At 48.0% G+C, this 22,758-nt stretch overlaps 1 long non-coding RNA gene across 1 annotated transcript in view; it reads right to left on the reverse strand.

The window, feature by feature from the left end:
- The window catches only part of LOC119471153, a 49,012-nt gene extending 39,550 nt beyond the window's left edge, over nucleotides 1-9,462 (reverse strand). The window contains exon 1 of the long non-coding RNA XR_005200185.1: nucleotides 9,043-9,462. This is a non-coding gene — a long non-coding RNA (uncharacterized LOC119471153). The remainder of the gene's footprint in view (nucleotides 1-9,042) is intronic.
- Between the last annotated feature and the right edge of the window lie 13,296 nt (nucleotides 9,463-22,758).

Below are 22,758 nucleotides of genomic sequence, written 5' to 3' on the forward strand. Positions count from 1 at the left end.
CCCCCCTTAGCAATAAGAAGGTCAAGGTCAAGGATAGTATAACCACCCATGAGCCTGAGACACTTCTTCCCTTCCTCATGTTCCTCTGTCCAGCCAGGTCTGCAAAAGTCACTGGCCCTGTTGAGCATGTTGATTACAAAGCGAATGGTCACTGAGTGGCACCAGCCTTTGATTCCGGACCATGACCCCCTTTCTCACCCACTAAGCCCACTGCTGGGGGAAGCTGGCTGGTAAAGTGTGCTCTGCATTCTTTCAGCTGTGGATGTAGGTCTGGGAGCATTGTTTTTAGGCCAGGAGCAGTCTGAATGCATTTGCAGAGGCACAGGGAGACCCACGGCTCGGTGAATCAGGCTGGGACACTGCCTGCTCCATTTCCTGTTGGCTAGAGTCCACAATGGCTGGGCAGCAAGTGCTGAAGCCAGCAGCTACCTCGCTTTCCTTGCGAGCCCCAGCGGGGTTGGCAAAGTTGGGGCCTGGACGGCAGGGCCCAGAGGGTCAGTCAATAGATAGACAGGCAGAGACACCGCAATCAGAAAAACGGTGCCTGAGGTTACACCCGGGACAACCATGCTCATTTCTGCACAGTGTTTCCTCTTGAGTGTTTTACACATCTTCACTATCCTATAATATAGAGGGTATGGGGGGGTCGTAAACAGGACTACCAGCTATTTTTTTTTAAATGCAAACCCTCATTCAAACCCCTCCCACAGCTTCCTGTCACCTGTAAGATGTGGAACGCTCCCGAATCTAGCATTCACAACCCACTCCCATCTGAGCAGGAGTGACCCAGCCTCGACTCTGCCCTGCAGCCCCAGCCTGACTGCAGACCTACAACCCACCAGTCCCCTCCAGCCAACAAGCAAGCCGCTGTGCTTCCGCTCACACTTGCCCTCCTACGTGGAATGCCTTTCCCGCTCATCTCTGATCAAGAAATTGCTTCTCATCTCTCAGGGCTCAAGTCAAATGCCTCCATCCTCCCCCGGCCAAACCCATCTTTCCCATCTCTGCCTTCTCAGAGCACATCAATCTCTCAAATTAGCTACAGGTAGTTACATAACACGTTTTCTCCAACTGTTTCTGAATCCATAAAAGGCAGGGAACATCTCTACCTTCATCCTCCACCCCACTTTGCTAATGGCCTCTCAGTGAAGGCTTGGTCAATGTGTCCAGAGCAAGCATCCCAAAGAAGACCGATGCTGAGAGTGAAAATGCTTCCCTCCATACGATTCAAGGTAAAGCATCTGCAATGCCAGAACCCAAAGGGTCTGGAGTTGTCCAGCCATTTTCACTCCGATGCACCGCTGGGCAGGGTGGCCTCCAGAAAACCAAGCCCTGGCCCTGCATGCCAAGTACACGTCCCATCTGAGAGGCTCCACAGATCTTCCAGCTATGCACTCAGCTCGCCTTGGAGGGCAATCTCACAACAGGGTCCGTCTTTCCCTCCTACTTGCCAGGGGATTGATACTTCTGAGTACAGTTTGCTTACCCTAGGCCCCAAGAGGGCTACTATTGATAAATAGGCCAAAGCAATTTCTCAGTAGGAGGGGGAAAGAAAGGCCAGAGAAATACTTTCCAGGTCACATCATTTCATCTGTAAGCAAGAGTGGCAGTCAGAGATAAAACCACACAGACACATATTGTGGGGACCGCAGTGGCTCGACATAGCAGGTGGCTTGTGAATATTTGTCCAAAGAGAAGGAGGAGGGATGACAGGGCCCTGGGATCAAAAGTGGCTGAGTTCATAGTCCGGCCCAAGAGGGATGCAGTCTAGATCCAGAAACTTCCTCTGAAATAGAGTTCTCGAGCCACTTTGACAACGCAGTCCCATGATGAGTCACCCCGTAACACGGTGCCTGGAATTAAAGAGTTGCTTCTAAATTTACTTTCACTATGGTGGTGGGCAGGCGCAGAAACAGGTTTGCCCGAGTGGGCTTAGGAGTATCAGGCTTCAGGGGTTTTCAGCGTAGTGGCAGAATAGAAAACAGAGCTTCACAGGGCTGCTTCCCACCTACCAGCATTGGCACCCTGCCTTGCCATTCCCCAGGTCCTGTGGCTCCTCGGAGTGAACGCCTGGCAGCTGGGTGGGTTCTAGGGCTGTGGCACAAAGAGGGAAGCAAGGGGGCAGGTGGTGGCAGAGGAGGTGAGATGGAGGGCCAGATCGCGCAGGGCCCTGAGGGTCACCTTAAGGTCCCCAGCTACTGCCCTTAGAGGTATAGGGGCCCTGAAGCTCCCCCAGCCTAGGAGAAATGAGATCCTTCAAAAGGCCTACTCCAGCTACCATATGGGAAACTAACTGTAATGCACAGAGGAGGAGGAGCAGGAAGCCTAGTGAAAAGAGCCGTGTGGCTTGGCCAGCACGGCAGTGGATGAAGGTGGGGATAGTGGTCAGCATGGGAGTGAGTGCCACACTCTGGGTACTTTAGAGCAGGGAGAGGCATTACTGATCTGCCACCCGTGAGAACCAGTGCTTCTCGAACTTCACTGTGCCCAAGATGACAGTGACTAGGTTAAAAATATAGATTCTGGGCCCCCATCCACGGGGGTTCTATTCAGCAGGTCTGCAGCAAGGTCCACTGTATGCATTGTAATAAGCTCACCTGGTGTTTCTAAGGAAGTGGTCCCTGGATCACACTTGGAAAAAACCTGCAGTGGTCCAATCTTTGCACCTGAAACCAGTGAAGGGCCAGAGTGGGGGGTGTGGCTTGGCCCTAGGCACTCACGTGAGAGGAGAGAGAAGGCCCCCTGCCTCCCAGCCTGGGTTCTCCCCACCAGCCCCAGCATGCCTCCAAGTCTGCAACAGCGAAGTTCCTCTAGATTCTGAACAGGCTCCTTAGAAAGAGCAGAGGGTAACACTTCAGGCCCACTGACACGGTAGCAGCCTCTGACACACTACAGCTGTGTCCACCAACGCTGCCTCAATGCCTAGCAGTGCCTAGACCAGAGCTAGTGCTCAGTAACTCTTTGTGAAACTGTTGCGCTGACATCTGCCTGAGGAAACAATGATGGTGTGTGTGGGGGGGTGAATCCCAGTAATCAGACAGGACCAGAGAGAGGCATGCCGTGCGGAGGAGATGGCTCCATGCCTGTACAGATGGACAGAGCCGCTCTCAATTGCCACAGGAATGTCCTCAAGCAGACCCGAGGACAACCGCCCTGGTGTAGAAGCTGCATCTACAGAGACTTTTCAGACTGAAGCAATGTTATCTTGTCAGTAAAACTGAGACAAGAACAGTCTCAACATTCCCTATGAGAAGCCGGGTGTATTTTTCCACTCCTCCTTTTCAGAGGAAGAACACGGGATGTGGCTTTCACTTCTACCTCTAGACTTTAACACTGCGAAACTGGGTTTACTGTTTTGGAAGCATGCGATAAAACCCTCTGAGCAAGTTAAAGGAAACTGTATCCATTCATAACTCATTTTAAACTTGCATGCGATGCTCTCCAGGTGCGTTCACGTTATTTAAAAATACAAGACTTACCAATATTGCTCATGAAAAAATGACTGTCATTATCATCCACTTTCTGAATTAAAAGAGTCGAGACGTGGATCAGGATCCCCAGACCACATTAGCAGATAGAAGCGGAGAAAACATCCTGGGCATTCTGTGTTTGCTCTTTTGCTCGGTGATGTTAAATGAGGCACATATAGCAGCTCATCACAGATTATTAAGAAACAGAAGCACCTGGGAATACATTGCCCCTCACAAAGACCTTGGGAGTCAGGTTTCAAAAATGCCAGTCCGCCAAGGCATTCAGCCTAGCCTCTCTTAGCCACCAGGAAGGACTTAGGAAGGTGGAGGTTTTCAAGCACATCAAGTGCCATCCGCACCTGTCATAAGCCACATACAAAGACAACAAGAAACACAGCTAAATTTCTTCAGTGAGCTGACTCTGTGCTTCTTGTTGCTGGAAATGATGTGAAATTGTTTTCACAATAATCACATCCAGAGGCCGTGAACTTCTCTCTTCTTATCCTCTCTCGTGACTCTGCAAAGCTACTCTTGCATTTTCTACTTTTTAATAACTACACATATTAGAAATCTAGCCCCAAGCTGAAGCCACGGGGCACCTGTTCTCTCAAAGTTTGGGAGCAGAAGATGCAGACTCCATGTGCCCCACTGAAGACATGCACTGTTTTTCCTCATTTACCAAATCAAAAACCTGTGCTGACTGCTGAGCTGTGGTATTTTACAGACTGTAGATGAATCACAGCAGAACTCTCTAACTCATTCTGTCTGCTTTTTCTCATTCATCACCTATCAAGAAACTTGAAGCTTTCTGGCACATAAGCAGCTCAGTGATCAGAGGAGATGGAAGGAGGGGTCTGTTGGTGAAGACATCATTCGCATGACACGGGCAAGGCCGGCATCAGAGATGGAAGCATCATCAACTGCTAGCGAAGAAACCCAGCCTGAGGATCATTACCAGGATGTAAAGCCGAGCGATGGGGCCAGAGTATTTTAGGGATTTTCCTTTGCTCTTTGTAAACTGTGTGTTACAGACAGGACTCTGGAATCTCCGGTCCTGGGAATGGTGGATGCTCGGCCAGCTCGGCACATTTACGGCGAAGAACAGCAGCAGATACACGCACAAGTGACATTCCGAAAGCCGTCCCCAACACCAGATATGACGGCATCTCTACTAGGTGAGGCCTACCTTTCCTCCTGAGTCCCAGAAATTCCTAAGAGCTGTAGGTGAACTGTGAAGGTCTTACATATGTTCCTCTGAATATCTTCTCTAGTCTGTTGTTTGGGGGAGGATTAACTCATGGACATCCTGGAGGAGGAGAAATGGTTCTTTTGAAAGTGTCTGTTACTTTTATTGTGTCCCTTTTTTAGGAGGTGCAGCCTAGCGACAACTTCTCAGAATGACGTCCCATACGTCAGTTTGTGTTTACCTCCCACAGAACCCCAGGCGGATGAACGTGGGACCTAGAGGAATTCTTTTAGCTTTTCCCAAAGAATTACCAGCACTAACCCTTTTAGGGTTTCTACTGGCTTATTTGGGGATATTTTTGGAAATAGACACATTTGACATTGTGCAGTTAAAAGAAATCTAACCTCTAACAAAAGTCCTGGTGAATTTAGAAGTTTATTGACAGCAAAGTCACCTCCATATGTTACTGATGTCAAATCATCTGCATGCTTTTTTTAGTGCCATGGTTATCTAGAAATTGGGGAGGAAAGGCACAATTTGGTCGCCAGACAGACACACTGCAGTAGCAGTGGAAATGAGGGCCAGCAAGGGTTGATTTAAACCCCAGCAGAGTCCACTGAAAACCTTGCTTGGTTCTGCCATTTGATAATTATTAGAGACTGAGAAAGACACTTCAGCTCTCTGAGCCCAGGTTCCTCATCTAGAACGCGGGGTTAATAATACCTACTTTGCAGAGTTGCAAGGTCAAAATGTTTAAGGCTGGTGGTTCCTTTCTCATGCCCTCTCTATCTGAAAATGATTGCAGCTTCACCAGGGAGCCTGACCTCAGACAACACACTTCCTTAGACGTTACAAGGGTGCCGGCATGCAAAACCTGGCAAAAACACCACGGCCAAATTGACCAACTTCTTTCTCACCACTTTCCAGCTTCAGCTGAGTTCAAGGCTGTAGCTTAAGCACTCTCCATTTTCAAAACAACTGCAAACAGTAATTACTTCCTCTTCTTACCTTCCAGGAATAGCCTGAGATTGAGGTATAATCTCCAAGTCCCCTGAACCCTAAAGCTACACAGATAGAACGTCATATTTTTCTTACCCCATTGACCCAAATTACATAATGGTTCTTGCATGGATCCTAGAGAGGGTCATGGCTCATTCTAGTGCTCTCAGATTTGTGGTGGGCCTCTACCGTGCAAGGGGACTCTGATAGGGAAGCTGGCATCATCACCTTTAAGATCACAGCTCCATCTTCCTTCACACATTCAGGGTACGGAGTCTCCACGTGCGGTAATAAATAGCACATCTTCTATAATCACCAATTCCTTATTGTTTATAGGAATGTCTAATTGAAATGTTATGTAACCCAAAAGTACAGAGCATTCTGGAGCTATTAATAACCAGCTATATCCCAATTTTGAGGATTCTTCAAACTTAGAATTGGAGGGCGATGTCTGGTATCAACAATATACACACATATACACATGCAAACATATACACCCATTGCATATATGTAAGCCCAGACCCAGCCAATGGAAATGATTTGTCCAAGGCCACAAAGCCAGTTAGCGACTGGGTCGGGAATAAACTCCAGCTTTCCTGGTCTTTGGAAGCTGTTCTTTTCCTCCGCACCCCGATCAGTCCAGGTGTGCCTCCTTCACGGATGCAGAAGCGCCACAGCACTCAGAGTGAGTCCCCATGATGCTAAGTGTGGCAGCTGCAATCCTGAGTGCATGGTCTCATCCCCGACTTAGAATAGTAAGCAAACAAGGGAAATGTCTCCTCGTTGTTTTTTACTTACGATACATAACCCTCTCGTTCTCCCGAAGAAACCCAAGGCACTTAAAACATATTTTAACATGAGGCCATTATATCTATGGTGGGGAAGAGTTCAGCTTTAGAGATCTTACAGGAAAAAAAAATGTGGGTTTAAGACAAAAAAGGAAGAGTTTATTCTTGATTGCTTATTTTCACATTGGGCAGGAAAAAAGCAAAAAATATGAGAAAACTAATGAATTAAAAAATAAATATCAGTAACAAGAGTAATGTTTTGTGATGTAATTCTGCTTTGGCTGTGAGTAGTATGATCTATGACACAAAAATCGTTATTTCATAATTACCTTGGCATTTTCAAAAGCAACTTAATGAAGATTGTTTCTCTGCATTCATTTTTATTCAAAACCTTACCAGTTAATCATGAGAAGCTAAAACACACAATGCTGGGAGATTAATATCCCCACACAAGATGCATTATTTTTCCTTTGTAGACCCTATGAGCCTGTCAAAAATGAAAGCCTCTGGTTTTGTGAATTTCAAACAGTCACAAAACCCACTGAGGGCCGAGTTTCTGGGAAGAAGGTGGGACATGCCCGTTTCATTTGGGATTCGGCAGCACTTTAAGAGGTTCATTAATCCACATCTTGAAAAGACCAATGACAACCCCATTAACAGCCCATAGGTCAAAGTGATGGATTTAGCTCTAATCCACAGCCAAAAACTAACTCAGGGTATGAACATCCTTGAGGCCCACCTTCCCTGTCCCAGGCCCTCTGCAGCCAAGCAAAGGCAGGCTCCACGCATCACTAGTATACTTAGCAAACAACAGAGTTGGGAGACTCTGAAAAAATTACTTTATTTACTTGCAGTAATTGTTTGGGCTGGGAACATTTTACCTATGCAAATATGATTGATTCTTTCTGGGGAAGGGGTAGGAAAAGCTCCCCAGCTTGCTGCTTTCTAGCCTGCTGGGCATCTTGTTAATGAATTGTATGTCATCAGTTCTTAGCGGCTAATGTCATCTCTCCTCCTGAAATGCCTAACTTATCCCATAACCCCAATCTGACACCTTGGAACATTTTATAGCCACCATGTGTTAGCCCAATAAATAATCTATTAAGCACAGCTCAAGCTTCACCTCTTTTGGGCTGAACCTGAATCTCACAGCTCCCTGGATACCAAGTCCTCTTCTTGGAAATCAACAACCCATTCAGTGTAGAACGTTAGTCCAAACAACTGGACTAAGACACCCCAGCTCAGGCCTGTAACTTACTAGTTCTTTCACTCATAGAATCACTTAGTTGAAGGGGGTCTGAGGGGCTGGTCAGTACAACCTTGCTCTTTACTAACAGAGACACAGAGGCCCTTTACTGCTAAGGGACTTTCTCTGCACAAATGTACGTGTAGACAACTGAACTCAACACTGTGACTCCACCGATGGAACAAGCCCCTCAGACCAGGACCAAATGATTCCATGTGGCTTCCCTCTTCAGGATTAAACTACATGCATTTAAACAAACAGTTAACAGTGGCAAGCCAGGGAACTGAGGCATGCATCAGGCATCGTATCTGCATTAAAACCCTTTTTCTTTTGGGCTGAGAAGTGTGAAGTTCTGCTGATACTGAGGGCTAGCAAATAAGAACCAACACTGGGCTGCCACCTGAACAGATCTGGGATCAGCCCCTGCTCTGGTGAAGCAACCGTCTCCAAGATTTGCAAAACCAGGGGCAGGTAACCTGGAAGAGCCCTCCCCCCAGGGAAAGGTTTAGGATGCAGTTCTGAGGCCTCGCATGTGCTGGGCACAAAGGAGGAACCAATGTCCTTTCCATCCTTCAAGAGGCCTGGGAAAACAGAATCCCAGGAAAGAGAACGCCTAAGAAAACATATTAGCCTCTCACCTGAACTAAAAAGTAGCTTTACACTTGCAGTACACATTAGGGGTTAGCAGCAACGTGATGGCAGGATGGACAAAAAGTGCCTGCTATCAGCAATTCATTTCATCAGAACAGAAACTCATTGGAACAAGTATTTTCACACACATGAAATGACTCTTGAGACGGAGGCAGTTAGTAGAAGAAATGAGACAGGTGTGTTTGTTACAAAGGGATCAGTCTGACAGGGAAGGAGAGGGCCCTGGTTTCCAATCCTGGTCTCCCACTTCCTCACCTTGTGACCTTCATTAAGTCATTCAACCTGTCTGAGCCTCAGTTTCCTCATCTGGGCAATGGAGAAACGGGTACCTATTTCCCAGAGCGGCTTTGAGGCACATTGCCCGGCATGGCCTGGACACCCACTAAATAAGTTGTTGTCCCCAAAAGCTAAGTCTGAACCCAGCTGCATACACATGCCATTATCTAAACCAGACAGGTCTCCCGCCTGCATGTCAAGCCCACATCTTTCTCCAGAAGGCGGAGGAAAGCACCAAGTCTCCAGGGCGCCCAGGCAGTTCAGCCTTCAGGCGGGGTTTTCTGGCAGGGGAAAATGAGGGATTCAATCCGAAGCCCCGAAGGCTTCCAGGCTACGGGTGGGAAAGGAGGGTAGGACAGGGACTCGGAGGCGGCCTCGGGGCCCTGCGAAGGAGGCTTTGTTCGCAAGGGGGAGGGCCTGGCTTACCGAGAAGCGCATCCGGAGGCGGTTGAGGGGCGCGCGGGGCACGCAGCAGAGCCACAGCCCGGCCCGGGCTCGGAGCGTCGGAGCCGCAGGAAGGCGAGGAGGAGGAAAAAAAGGAGGCTGCCGCGGGCTCCTGCCTCATTCTCCCGGGCAGCGTTGACCCGCGGGCAGCCGCCGGATGGGGCTGGCCGCCGGGCGCGGGACCCCGTGCGCGCTGCTCATGTCCCCGTCTGCCGCTGGCGAGGTGTGCGCGCAGCCCGCTCGTCTCTGGGCGGCACCCGGGGGCTCCTCATGCCCCGCGCCGGGGCTCGGCGGGAGGACCTCGGGAAGACAGCGCGGAGGGAAAGAGAAAGAGAGAGACAGTGTGAGAGCGCGCAGAGCTGCGCCCCGCGGGGGCCGGGGGCGGGCGGGCGCCAGCAGGACCGCGCTGCCCCACCCACCGCGCCTCCGCGCCCCGCGCTGCGCGCCCAGCGGGGCGCCGAGGCCCTGAAACTTTAGCACATGGCCGGTCCCGCGGCCGTGGTGGCCGAAGCTGCCCTGCTCTTCGAGCGCCCCCCCACTGCTTCCTGCCCCAGCCCCAGAGCGCAGCTTACCAGCCGCGACCGCGACCGCAGCGGCGGGCGCCCACCCAGCAGCGCGCAGAGCAGTGCGCACCTGCGGGGAAGGAGGAAGGGGCTGGCGGCGTCTGGGTCCCTTCGGGTGGGGGTGGGGAGGAGAGGGGACCTCGGCAGCAGCGATCGGCGCGGGTTAAGGCATCTTGGGAGGGGGCTGCGAGCGAGCGGGGTGTCCGCAGGCCCGGATAGGGCAGGGTCCGTGCGCCCCCTGCGCCGCGGCGCCGCTGCTGACAACGCGCGAGGGCTTCCCCGGCCCCGGGTCTGCGGAGCCAGTACCGTTACCTAGCGACTCGCTCAGGGGAGCCCACGCTGACGCGCGCGACGAGCCGGGCTGCGGCAGCCGAAGGGCGGGGAGGGAGGGGAGGGGGAGCTCCAGTGCGGCGAGAGCAGGCGGCTGCCGGCCGAGCTCCTCCCTCCGCCTCCCTCTCTGCTTTGGGGAGGGGGCCGGGGAAGACGTGGCTTCCGCCTGGCCCTGGAGGCCTGCGCGGGGCGAGGGGACCAAGGGAGACACCGAGATGCTCCTGTCCCCGCAGTGGGGATGCAGCAGCAGGTGGCGGCGACGTGGCCCGTGGAGGCTTGGCACCCACAGGCGCGCGGGGAGCCCGGCCCGGGCAGGAGCCGTGGCGAATGTGGCTGTGGGCGCGTGGGTGTGCGGGACGCGCTCCTCCCACGTGGCATACATGGGGACCTGGGGACGCGGGTGGAAGAGGCGCCTCCTCCCTCCTCTGGTCTCCCTCCCTCCTTCCTGGACATTTTGCTCCTGCGCTGCCTCTTCATCATGGAAGCCCAGGTTGCTCCGTTTCCCACTCCCAGTTCCTTCTATCTGGAGGTAGTTACAGCGTGGTCAAACCACGACACCCCCAACCTCTGCCGCCCTTTGGCGCCTCCCATCCCACCCCCATGTCCAGTTGCCCGCTTTGTGGGCCTTGTAACCTGCCTCGGGGCACATTCCGCTTTTAGGACTTGGGACCTCTGACACTGACTTGGGTTCAAATCCAGGCCCCTCCAATTGCTTGCAGTACGCAGGACATTTTTACCGTCTTCAGTAAGATGGAGCATTTGTCCCCAAGCTAAGTACTAGAACCTAAAGCCTTCCATGAATGTGAACATGGTTTTCTAGAAGCTAAGCAGCCTGTCTATTGGTTCTCTGGGACCTCACGAAAATACCCCCCACCGTCCAGAGAAGTGAGGCAAGTGCCGGGAAACGTGGGCAGAGCAAGCAGCCACCATGGCCTCTACCAACGAGGGGGGCAAATTGCCCGGATCCGCTGGGTGCCTCAGAAGCAGAGCTGGGGGAAGAACCCAGACATCCTGGTTAGCAGGTTCCAGGGCCCCCCGCTGGCCCCTTCTCCCGCTGGGTGGGGCAAGGAACCTTCTGCCCCTACTTCTCAGAAGATCCTCTTGCCTACAAAAGGCTGCCTACCACAGAATAGGACCCGCCTGCCACCTCACCTGAAAGACCAACCCACACCCTCCCTAGCTGGCCTTTCTGTCTTCCTCTCTGGTCTGGATGTGGGAAGAAAGATGCAGAGGACAGACCCTGCAGAGATTTAGGGGAATCGGGCCTGCCCAGGAACTCCCACACCCCAGCCCTGCATCTCTGCAGGAAAGAGCCCCTCCAGGAGGGGCTTTGGGAAACCCCAGAGCCTGAGTGGTTTTTGTTGGCTTAGTGACAAGACATGTCCTCCAATTATTATTACTGAGATGCCAGTAACTCCTGTTGAAAAACTCTGCAAGTCCATTGAAACAGAAACCTGTGTCAAGAAGCCCGGGCCCAAAGGCCATACTTTTCTGAGAAAAGCACTTTGCATCCTAGCCTGTGTATGACAGTGCATTCCAACATTTTCCAGTGAAACTGGGAGTAACATCTGAATCTCCCAACCAGTCATTATGGGTGGTTACATACTGAGAGCTGGTCCCCAGATACTCCAGAAGGACTATTTCTTGGTGCCAAATTGGCAGCCGGCTCTTTCTCCAGCCCCAATTTCCCAATCTGCAGGTAGAGTTTGACACCTAATTTGGTCAGGGAGTCCGGTGCTTACAATAAATGAAACCTCAGAGCTTGGATTCCAGGCATCCAACTATTCCAGGAACCAAAGCAGCCTGCAAGGAAATGTCTCATTCAGGGTTTGCAGAGATTTGAAAAATGTTGTTTGGGGATAGCAAAAGCCGGCACATACATCTTTTATTGGTGCATATATGGCTGGAGAAAAGGGCAGCAGGGAAGACTCTTACATTACATAGTCATTCTTCATTTTTTCTCAAGTAATAGGAAGTGGGGAGTGCACAGGAAAGCCAGGATTGAGGAAGCCTATGATCCCTATGGCCACACAGGGATTGTTCCTCAGCAATACAGTGGAAGAATATCTCCCTAAATTTGTAAGGAGTATCCACTGAAGTCAGGCACCGTGTTAGGCACCAGAGATGCAAAAATGACTTAGATAAGTCCTCTGTCTTCTGGGTCCTCATAGGGGCTTTTATTGAGGGCTTAACCCATACCAGGAACTCCAGGTACGAAGAGTTTTATTTAGGAAAGCTCATTTTAACCTCACCAAACTCTGTAAAGTAGGTCCATTATCTTTGCTTAGGAAAGGAAGCTCGAAAAGGCTATGTAAGTTTCCTAAAGTCATGCAGCTGGCAAATGCTGGACTTGGGGAATTGTAACCCAGTCTTCCTGACCCCCCAGCCTATGTTCCTAATTTCCTATGCGGTCTGCCAGGCTGAAGGAAAAGAACAATAATAACATAGCTAGTGGCTACTTGAGACAGGATTGCCAACGAGATGTGTATATGAGTCTCCAGCATAGTTCCTGGAACAGAGTGAGCACTTGATAAAAAGATAGTTATTATTATCATTAGACCCCCACAGTTGTTGTGAATTGATACGCTCTTTCTTATAGAGGTTACCAAATACTATTCTTGGAGGGGTAGAGGAAAGTGACTACACCTGTCTGCAGGGACTGCAGCTGGCTGCCCAGAGGAGGTGGCATCTGAGTTGGGTCCCCAAGGATGCATAAATATTGGGCAGGTGATAATGCAGAAGCAAGAACAAGCTAATCAGGAGGAATATGCAGGGTAACAAGCAGCTCTTGTGTGCAGGAGCTGAGTGAGACCCGAGGCAGGAAGACAAGAAGTTGAAGAGATGGAGCAAGCCCTAGGGATGCTGAAGGACACAGGTGGAAGAAACATCTTGAAACTGTGCAGGAACTGCCCTTAGGGAGGCAAGTAGAGAGGGAGCTAGGGGAGTCCATGACTCCTGTTAGTGCTGGTTTCCTCCCTGAAGGAGCAGGCAAGGCCATCAGCTGAGTCTGGCCCATGGGGTGGTGAGTGTGAAACAGCGGAGCAGCTAGCTGGAAAAGAGGATCCAGCCTCCAGGCAGCCACCCAAGCCAAGACTCAGTAGCTGTGCTTGACTGAGGCGCCTCCTATCATTCAAAAGGACAATGGGGTCCTGATCCCTACCAACCGCCACACTTTGCAGGGACATGGCAAGGTACACAGTACACTTCACCAGTCCTTCTGTGTGAGAGGGCTCAGCAATCTGTAATGAGTGTATTGTTTGCATGAGAGACATAAATAGTACATCTGTTCCAAGCTTTTTGCAGATATTAGCCTATTGGATCTATTCATCCGTTTGTGCAGTCATTCATTTAATAAGTGTTTAACTGAGCACTTACTAAGTCATGGGGGTTGCACCAAAGGGAAGCCCTTCCTTGGATCTAGGAGACTGAGGAAGGCTTCCTGGTGAGGGAGACTTCTAAGATGAATCTGAAACATCAGTGGGAGTCAGTCAAATGAAAGGGAAATGGTTTGGCGGTTGGGGGGCAGAAAGATTTCAAGTACAGGAACAGCACTTGCAAAGACTTTCAAATACTGAAAAATAGAGCCCACTGAGAAAGGTCAAACAGTTGTTCCTTTCAGAGAAGAAACACTATGTGTCGTGCAGTCAGGTAAGTGTATGATACGGGGTTGGGGGTAGTAGGAACCAAGAGGGAGAAAGGACTTCCTTAGAAATGGCTCAGGAAAGATTAGAAGCATCCTTCCTTTCTAAAAATCATTATCTCTACTGTTAATGACTTTTATTTTTATAGTGCTCTGAGGTTTTCAGAGCCTCTCATTTCCCACATTTCATTGGCTCTCATCATATACATGGGGGTTTGGTCTGGAGGATTCCTGTCTCAAAGCTGATACCTGATAGACCCTGTGACTTGAAGCTGGGGCTTCCCCCTGGGTGGTCTTGTCCTGAAATTTGTTAATACTTGCATATGGCTCTTTACAGTTCACAAAGCATGTCCATCTTCCTGAGCTCACCTGGCTCTGTCAGCATCTCCAGCTTCAAAGGAAGAAAATGCTAGCCCAGAGAGGGGCAGCCTGTATCCAGCAAAGCCCCCTGGTTAGTGGGAGGCCAGGAGGGTAACTGGCTGGGCTTATCCGGGCAGGCTGCAGCTGCTGGGCTGAGCAGAAGTTTGACTCGTTTGCATTCACATGAATGGGACAGCCTGCGTCAGTGGCAGGGCCTGAGTGAAGAGTGCCATAAAGCACAGGTGAAATGAAGTGAGGAGGACTCAAACATTTGTTTAGGATCGGCTTTCGGGTTGGAAAGGAGGTGGTGAAAGACTGAAATTAGGACGACTGGGAAGAGCTGAGAGAAGTGGCGAACACAAAAGAGATCATTTGGAAAGAGGATACTATCAATTTCAAATAGCTACAGGGTTTTCTTAAAGGAGAGAGCTTCATTAGCTCTTACAGTTGGCCCCAAGAAGTGGAACTAGGCCACCAGGAAGATGACTGCTTTTCTTCAAGACAAGGAAGAACACCTTAACACTTAGAGGAGTGGCCAGCAAACCACAGTTCATGGGTCAAATCTAACTAACTGACCACTTTTGTAAACAAGGTTCTAGTGCCCACCCATTAGTTTTTGTCTTGTTTCTGCTGTAAGAACAGAGACGAGTACTTGCTACAGAGACTGAATGGCCCACTAAGCCCATTTAGTATCCAGCCCTTTACAGAAACAATTTGCCAACTCCTGACTCACAGCAATCCAAATAACAAATGGGCTCTCTTGGTAAGTAGTGAGCTCCCCATCACTTGTGGCATTCAAGCAAAAGCTGAAGTCTTGTTAAGCAGTCATGTTGAAAAGAGTCTGAGTAACCTGTAAGGTCTCTTTGAGATTGTAAGGGTCCAGCAGTTAATGACAATTATTCAAATTTCTTTGCTGTCTGCCAGTTACAATTATTACGACCATAGATGAATAATCTATTTATGGAGCAGCCTCAGCAGGCTTTCAGGACTATAGCTTTTCATGGCAGTATCTGATGCCCATCAAAGTGAGCAGTAGCTTTCTCTGCCTAACATGACAAGACAGATGAGGTACAAATTCAGGCAATCTCAAGGGTGAACATCTGTTGGAAATTTTACACGCAAGCCTCCCCCACTGGAAAAGGGGCACTTATTGATGAATAAGCTCATTAATGAAGAACTGCGTGGATCATTTCTGGGCCACCATTATACCCATGTGGCTCACGATTACTGTGTGTGTGAAAGGGATTAGGTATGGCATCAGCAAAGTTAGTTTTGTCGGGCTTCTGTTGGTGTGTCTGGGGACATCATTCAGCAAACTTGCTGCCAGAGCTTGAGCTGGACAAATCACCTGTCCTTGAGGAACCGGTCACCCCAGCCCTGCCTAGCTTGACCAGACTGTGATGAGGACCTGGTAGATTCCAAAAGCAGGCCGAGAGGTACTCGGGCGGTGGTGTATCTCTCTAACAAAGCAACAATACTGCACAATGCTATTAACTGAAATTTGCTTTCTTTCCAAGTAGGATCACGCGCAGAAAAATAAATAAATAAAAATCATCTCTTAGGAAAAAACAAGGCTGTGGCTATTTCATTATCTTATTCTCAACTAGATTGAATACTAACAGGTTCAATTTTCCCATCTCAGGCTGTCTTGCAAACACCGTGATGTGATGGAAACAACAGAAAATGTTCCTATTTGGTAACCCACAGCCTGAGTGCAGAAGCAAAGATTTCCCAACCAGAAACGGGTAACGTTCCCTTATGAATAGCATCGGCACGGGCCAAATTGATTAAATCCTGTTTCGACTGTCTTTGCACAAAGACTGCTTCCCTGATCCTAAGTGGCCCGATCCAGTCCACACCACAGTGAATTCCAGGAACCGATTTTTCTAAATCCCTCACTGCTTTGAGTTTTCATTCTTTTCTCCCATCAAAGTAAGATAGCAGCAACAAACTCGTTTTACATTTTTATATTTTACATTTTTCTTGCTGCTGTTTTTGTTTGCAGGTGACAGATAATCAAGGTGGTTGGGTGCCATTGGCAGGAATCCCCCGCTGAGAGGCAGATACCCCTGAGAGCTTTTCACCTGAGAAGCATTCCGATATTATTCAGGCCTTAACGCATCCATTCTCATTCACTTAATCATACTCAAAACCTATTTGAACCAAACTCACGCTTGCTCTCCAGCGAGGAGAAATCTTGGTGTTGTGGCTGTGTTTATTTAGAATTTTAAAAGACCACAGAAAATGTCAGGGATGTCCACCTGGTGAGACATGAAAGAAGCATCCCATAAAAATTCTGCAGACGGGGCCAGGCGTGGTGGCTCACGCCTGTAATCCCAGCACTTTGAGAGGCCGAGGCGGGTGGATCACGAGGTTAGGAGTTCAAGACCCGCCTGGCCAAGATGGTGAAACTCTCGTCTCTACTACAAATACAAAAATTAGCCAGGTGTGGTGGCAGGCACCTGTAATCCCAGCTACTTGGGAGGCTGAGGCAGAGAATCACTCGAACCTGGGGGCAGAGATTGCAGTGAGCTGACATCACGCCACTGCACTCCAGCTGGGTGACAGAGCAAGACTCCATCTCAAAAAAAAAAAAAAAAAGCCGCAGTCATTTCATGCCTTCACAGGGATACCCTAAGTCCAATACTCTTTCATCTTCTATTCTCATTTTTGCCTGTGACGTGGATTGTCTAATCTCAGTGCTGAGGTCTCCTCTCTAGCCCAACCTTCTTCTTTGGCCTCCCCACCAGGCTAGAAGACATATAAACCTTAGCCTTGTTTTATTTCTCCCCAGCCCCCGCCAAAGCTTGGACATTGTTGAATTCCTAAATGAGAGAGTTCTTGTGTTGTTGTTATGGTTTTCATGATAACTTACAGTGCAGGGACACAATAGTCATAGCCTTGTCCCCAGTTAATTACAAACAAGATCATTCTTACACATTTTATTTATAATTACTCGATGTCAGCATGCTTGGTTTCAGCTCCCAAGGTAAGATGGGAGAGCATTGTTAAATTAATTGCTCCATGTACACTCGAGCACATTTTACCTTATTCCAAGGATTCATATTAATGTAGTAATTCAGTTCTGCTGGGGAGATTGTCCATAAAACAGACATAGCCATAAAATTACTAACAATGTAAAGGTTGTTAAAGTCCCTCGTTCTTCCTCTTAGTCTCAACTCTCCGTAATGTTAATTGTTCTAAAAGCTGACAAATAGTCTCCAGTGACGGGGAAGCCACGGTAGTTAAGAGACGACATGCCACAGAGGTGATCTGGGATCAGAGACCATTTCTCGAGCCACCACCCCCCACCCAGTTAACCACATCATCTGCCGAGTTTGAAGCAAAACATCACATGAGCGCCTCAGTCACGTTGAAGGAGAGTCTCTTAGTGAATGATGAGGAAGGCAAAGGACTCCTCATCTTGTCTTTCAATCTAGATCCTTCCTAATACTTCTATTTATTTTCACAAACCAGCCAGAGGCTGACTTGGCCTGTCCGAAGCGCTGCATAAAACCAAATCCAGCTGGAGTTCCTTGAACTAGATTTCTCTAAACGAGTAAGGAAGGAGGGGCTTTGGATGACTTACAAACATCTCATAAAACACAGGAATGTTTAATTGCTAGGGTGACCATATTAACAATCCATCTAGAAAAATGTCTAAAGACATTTCGTTGATGAAAGAAAGATTATATTTTCCATAGGAAAAATGAAGATGTACACATCTCTGCTTAGTTTTTTCATCATCATCATCATCGCGAGCATTAATTGAGCCTCTATTCTGTGTCAGGCCCTTTCATGTGTATGATTTCAACTTAAAAATAAAACCACCACAAGCACACATCATGATTCCCATTTTTCAGATGAAAAAGCAGTGACTGAAAAAGGCTATTTTTAGTCTTCAAAGATCCAAACTTAGCTAATGAATATTTCCAGTTGTTAGAAGCCATTAATTTAAAGCTAACAGTAAAATATACATATATATGACTAGGCAAAGGCTATTGCTAATAAAATGCAACACCTGTTACATCAATGAACAAAAATGCAGAACTTTCAAGAAACAATTGCTCACTTTTCAGACTAACAAAACAAGCAGTGGCTGACAGACTTACCTCTTTGCCTTCTAAATTGCAGGTATGTCAAATTACTGTTATTTTCAGAGTTCACTCACCCAAAACAGTCACCGTACCTACTGTGGACAAAGAAATATGTTCTTTCATCTCTTACCTTTTTTTTTCTAAGCAGTTAAGGTTTAGGTATCAGCAGCCTTGTTAAAACGTCATTGGAGTTCATTACATTTTTCCAGATCACTGAAAATACAAGTCCAGAGGGTACCTGTCTGTTAGCTGCCAACCCACTTCAGTCTTCTTAATTCCTTTCAAAGTTCGGTCGCTAACTGCATTTCATTGCAGCCTTTACATTTAAAGAGCAAAGTCCTGCTGTTGGCTTCAGTAGACCGGGAAAGGTAGATGAAGGTGAAATGGGTGGATATGAAAATGCCTTTATGCACTCTCCATTTTCCAATCAAATTGTTTCCATTTTAGAAGTGGATGGCATCCTCAAGAGGGGTGTGTGTGTGTGTGTGTGTGTGTGTGTGTGTGTGTGTGTGTGTCTTTAATCAAATGGCTGGAGAAGTCACAAAAGAGAGAGATGAACGTGATAGTACAAAAAGCAGGAAGCAGCGATGGGTCTCTCGTGATGGCTTTGAGTTAATACTCCTCTGGGGAAGAACGAACAAAAAAGGGAAAGCACAAATACAGCAAAATCTGTCCTACAGAGTTAAAATCTGTTGGATCAGCCAAGTTTTGCTGGCAAAGCCTGTTACCCTGTTTACCCTGTTAATCTTAACTCTTACAGTAGGAGAGTGACTAATATCTAAAGGTTGTAATCTTCGTTGGGGGTTGAACATGATGGAGGAATGATAAAGAAAATGCAGGCTTTTTTTTTTTTTTACATTAAGTTGGGAATGCTACCTTTAAAAACTAGCACAATGTTGTCCTTCTTTCCCCTGACATAAAGCCACCTCATGAATGTGGATTACAGATCCAGCCATGGTCCTGGACCTTGGTGCAGTGCGATCAAGAAGCATGTACGGTCAGCACCGACCCTAGAAACTGAGGGGTTTAGAGCACCTAGAGATATTTTGTCTGTCTTTCACTCTTATTCCAGAGCTAGATTTCTGGGAGAGGTTCACAGGGCCATATTGGTTCTTCCAGTAAGTGACAAACATGCACAGATTGTGAAAATCTACTAAGGGTTATTTCTCCCTTATGCATAGTTGATGTTAGTGCTGGCTGTAGCTGCTGTTTATTGAACATCTACTACTAGCCCTACAGAATGCTGGCATTCCATATCTTGTTTTATATAATCCCTCCACCAAACCTGAAAGGTGGTCCACATATTCCCCACAAGTACAGAGTAGAAAGCCGAGGGTCAGAAATGTTAAGAACATGCCCAAAGTCACTGCATCAGCTATCTTTGGCTGTGTAACACATTCACAACACTTAGTGACTTAAACCAACACACACGCACACTTACGATCTCACAGTTATATGGGCACAGCTCAGTTGAGCTTTCTTCTCAGGGTCTTTCTCAACGCTGAAATCAGTGTGTCAACCACAGCTGGGAACTCATCTGAAGGCTCAACAGGGGATGTATCCACTCCAGGCCTTTTCTCAGGATATTGTTGACACAATTTAGCTCCTTGAGGGTGCTGGACTGAGGGTCTCACTTCCTAGATGACTGTTGGCTAGCAGCCACCATCAATTCTTTGCCACATTGGGCCTCTCTGGTATTGTAGCTTGCTTCATCAAAGTGTGCAAGGCAAGAAGACAAAAGGGAGAGCTGCATGAAAGACAGAAACCATGATCTCATGTAACCTAATGACAGAAGTGATATCCCGTTACCATTGCTGTATTCTATTTGTTAAAAGCAGGTCCTGCCCACATTCAAGAAGAGGAGATTATACCAGTATGTGAATCCCAGGAGACAAGGACCAGTGGGGACATCTTATAGTCTGCCCACCACACCACCCATCTAATTCCAGTAAGTGCCCTTGCCAGCATCCGCCCTCCACAAAGCACTCCTATTGCTACTTCCTCCTTGGCACACCTTTCTTATCCTTGGAGGCTCAGCACCAGCCACCTTCCTCCAAGAAACCTTCTCTGGTAGCTCCCACCTTCCTTTTTCTCTCTCTCCCCAGTGAATCTACCTAGTACTTAATTAAGTACAACATGCCACAGGGTAATTGATGCAGCAGCAGATACAGCAACTGAGAGTCAGTTCCACATTTTGTGTAAGTTCAATACACACTTTCAAGGGGCACATGTTCTCAAACCATGCACTATGAGGGCCTAGGGTTCTGCAGAGCTTCCTCCAGGCTGATATTTTGGAATGAAAAGGAGGACAGAGTTCTAAACCCAAAGACACCACACTCCCCTTATTGACTTTATATTAGATTTAATTTGAAGAAAGATTCCACGCTCAGTGTATATTTAAAAGACACTTGTCAGAGAAGCTATATTACAAATGATAGGTTTCCCACATAGTCCACCACTGCAATATTTCTTTAGTAAAATCCATTTAAAAATTCAAATTTAACCCTAGGTGGAGAGGAATATCCCCAAGAGTTGCTAAAATGGGGTAGAGGGGAGGATGTGCAGAAAAGAATGGTAATTTACTAAGTATTTTTGTCTACTTAAGAGAAAGTACTTCTTTATGTGCCTCCTAGGATCCACCCAGAGTTATCCTTCTCTCCATTCCCTTTGCCTCAACTTTATTTCCGGTACTTGTACTTCCTCACCTGAACGCCTCAACAGGTTTCCACCTGGCCTCCTTGCCTCCAATTCATCTTCCACCCTCTATGACAAGTGAGCTTCCTAAACTATAAGCGTAAGCATGCCATGCCCTTACTCAAACCCCACTGATGACATCCCCCAAGACAAAGGTAAAATTCTAGGTTGGCTCATGAAGCCTTTCATGGGCAGCTGTCATTCGTGAATGTCTTTATCTGTCAAACAACCTCTCTACACTTTGACAGTTCCCATATATGATTCCCACATTCTCATGATGGAATAAAATCAGCATCCACAATAACACATTCCAGCCTTCCTTGCAGCTCAGAGGCAGGCAAGTGACCTGGCTTCTTCCAATGAGACCACTCCTGTGACAGCTGGATGCCAAAGCGCTACGTGAGGCAGCAGACCCAGTGGTGACCTGGAAGATAGTCTCCTGACAGGCAGAAGGGTAGGGAATCTAACTTCTCTGGGACAGCTTGTGTTATCCAGTGTGGGGTGCTTGGTGCCAGCAGTGGGCACGGGCAACCATGATGTTCTGGTTCTATCACCATGGCTGCATAGTTTCTGACTGCACGGTGTCTTAACCCTGTGAGCCACCTAAGAGAATGGAGTCTGTGACATGTCACTAGGAATTCTGACTAATACCAGGTCTTTTATGTCCCAGTCCTGGAAAATTTCTTCAGCCTCTTTCTTGGCACTTCCCTAGCATACTCTCCACACTGTCACCTGAGTGTATTAAAGATATTTGGAATCAGCCCGATACTTCATTTTTTTTTTCTCCAGCACCTGGGCTTTTTCACACGATGTCCTCTGTGTCTGAGGCATTCATAGTTGTCCCTTATTTACCCGATTACTCTTAGTTCTCAGTTGTTATCTTAGGCGTCCCTTTCCCTGGATACTTTTTCCTGACTCTCGAGTCTGTGTAAATATCCTTCTTCAAGATATGTACTTCCCTTACGGCAGCACAGAAACAACTGATTCTAACAGGCAATTAACTCATCTACACCTGCCTCTACATCACCGGCAAAGAACATGTGTACAGTGTTCACCGTTTGCTGTGGGCAACTACTGTTTGGCCTGCCCATAATTGCACTTTTTCTCTTGCCATGGGAAATGTTCTATCCAGTTCGATCAGCCAGAATGGGGGCTGCTGCCTCCTGCTAATTTCCACCCCCCTGGCCTCAGTGGTGAGTAGTGTGGACACCTGACATGAGCTGGGATGATCAGAGCTCTTCATTAGGAATTTTCAACAGAAAAGGAGAAAAACTCATTTTCAGATCCACTCAGGGTTCTGATATGGGTTCAGGGACTTTAGTGGCCATGGCCTTCATGTTGTTTGCCTATTGTACAACAAATTACCACAAACTCAGTGGCTTAAAAAACGTACATTTGTTATCTCACAGTTTCTGTGGGTCACAAATCTGAGCACAGCTTTGCTGGGTCCTCTGCACCAGGGCCTCATCTGAAAGCTATAATCAAGGTGGGGGCTGATGCCCCTGTCATCTCAAGGCTCAGATGAGGAAGGATCCCCTTCTGAGTTCACATGGCTGTTGACAGTATTGGGTGCTGTTGCCCATGTGTCTGAGGATCTGAGTTTGTTGTTGGTTGATGTTGGCCAGAGGCTGCCTTCAGTTGCTACCTGGCTGTTGGCAGAGGCTGCCGCCCTCAATTCCTTGTCGTTGGGGCCTCCCTAACGGGCCCACGGGCTTCATCCAAGCCAGCAAGTAAAAACACGTTAGCAAGAAACATGTTACAGTCTTAGGTAACATAATCACGGAAGTTACATCATTTTACATGTGCTATATTTATTGGTGAGAGGTAACTCTCAAGGCATGCCCATACTTAACGAATAGGAAATTACATAGGCTGTGAGTGCTGAGAGGCTGGGATAATTGGGGGCCACCTGAAACTCTGTCTGCCACACACCTTCTGGGTAAAAGTCATTTTGGAATAAAAGAATAAAGCAGAAAAAACATAAAGATTTGAGAGTGTTGCAGGTTCTCACTCC

The sequence above is a fragment of the Cebus imitator genome, unplaced genomic scaffold, assembly GCF_001604975.1.
Source record: "Cebus imitator isolate Cc_AM_T3 unplaced genomic scaffold, Cebus_imitator-1.0 Scaffold52, whole genome shotgun sequence".
Taxonomy (NCBI): domain Eukaryota; kingdom Metazoa; phylum Chordata; class Mammalia; order Primates; family Cebidae; genus Cebus; species Cebus imitator.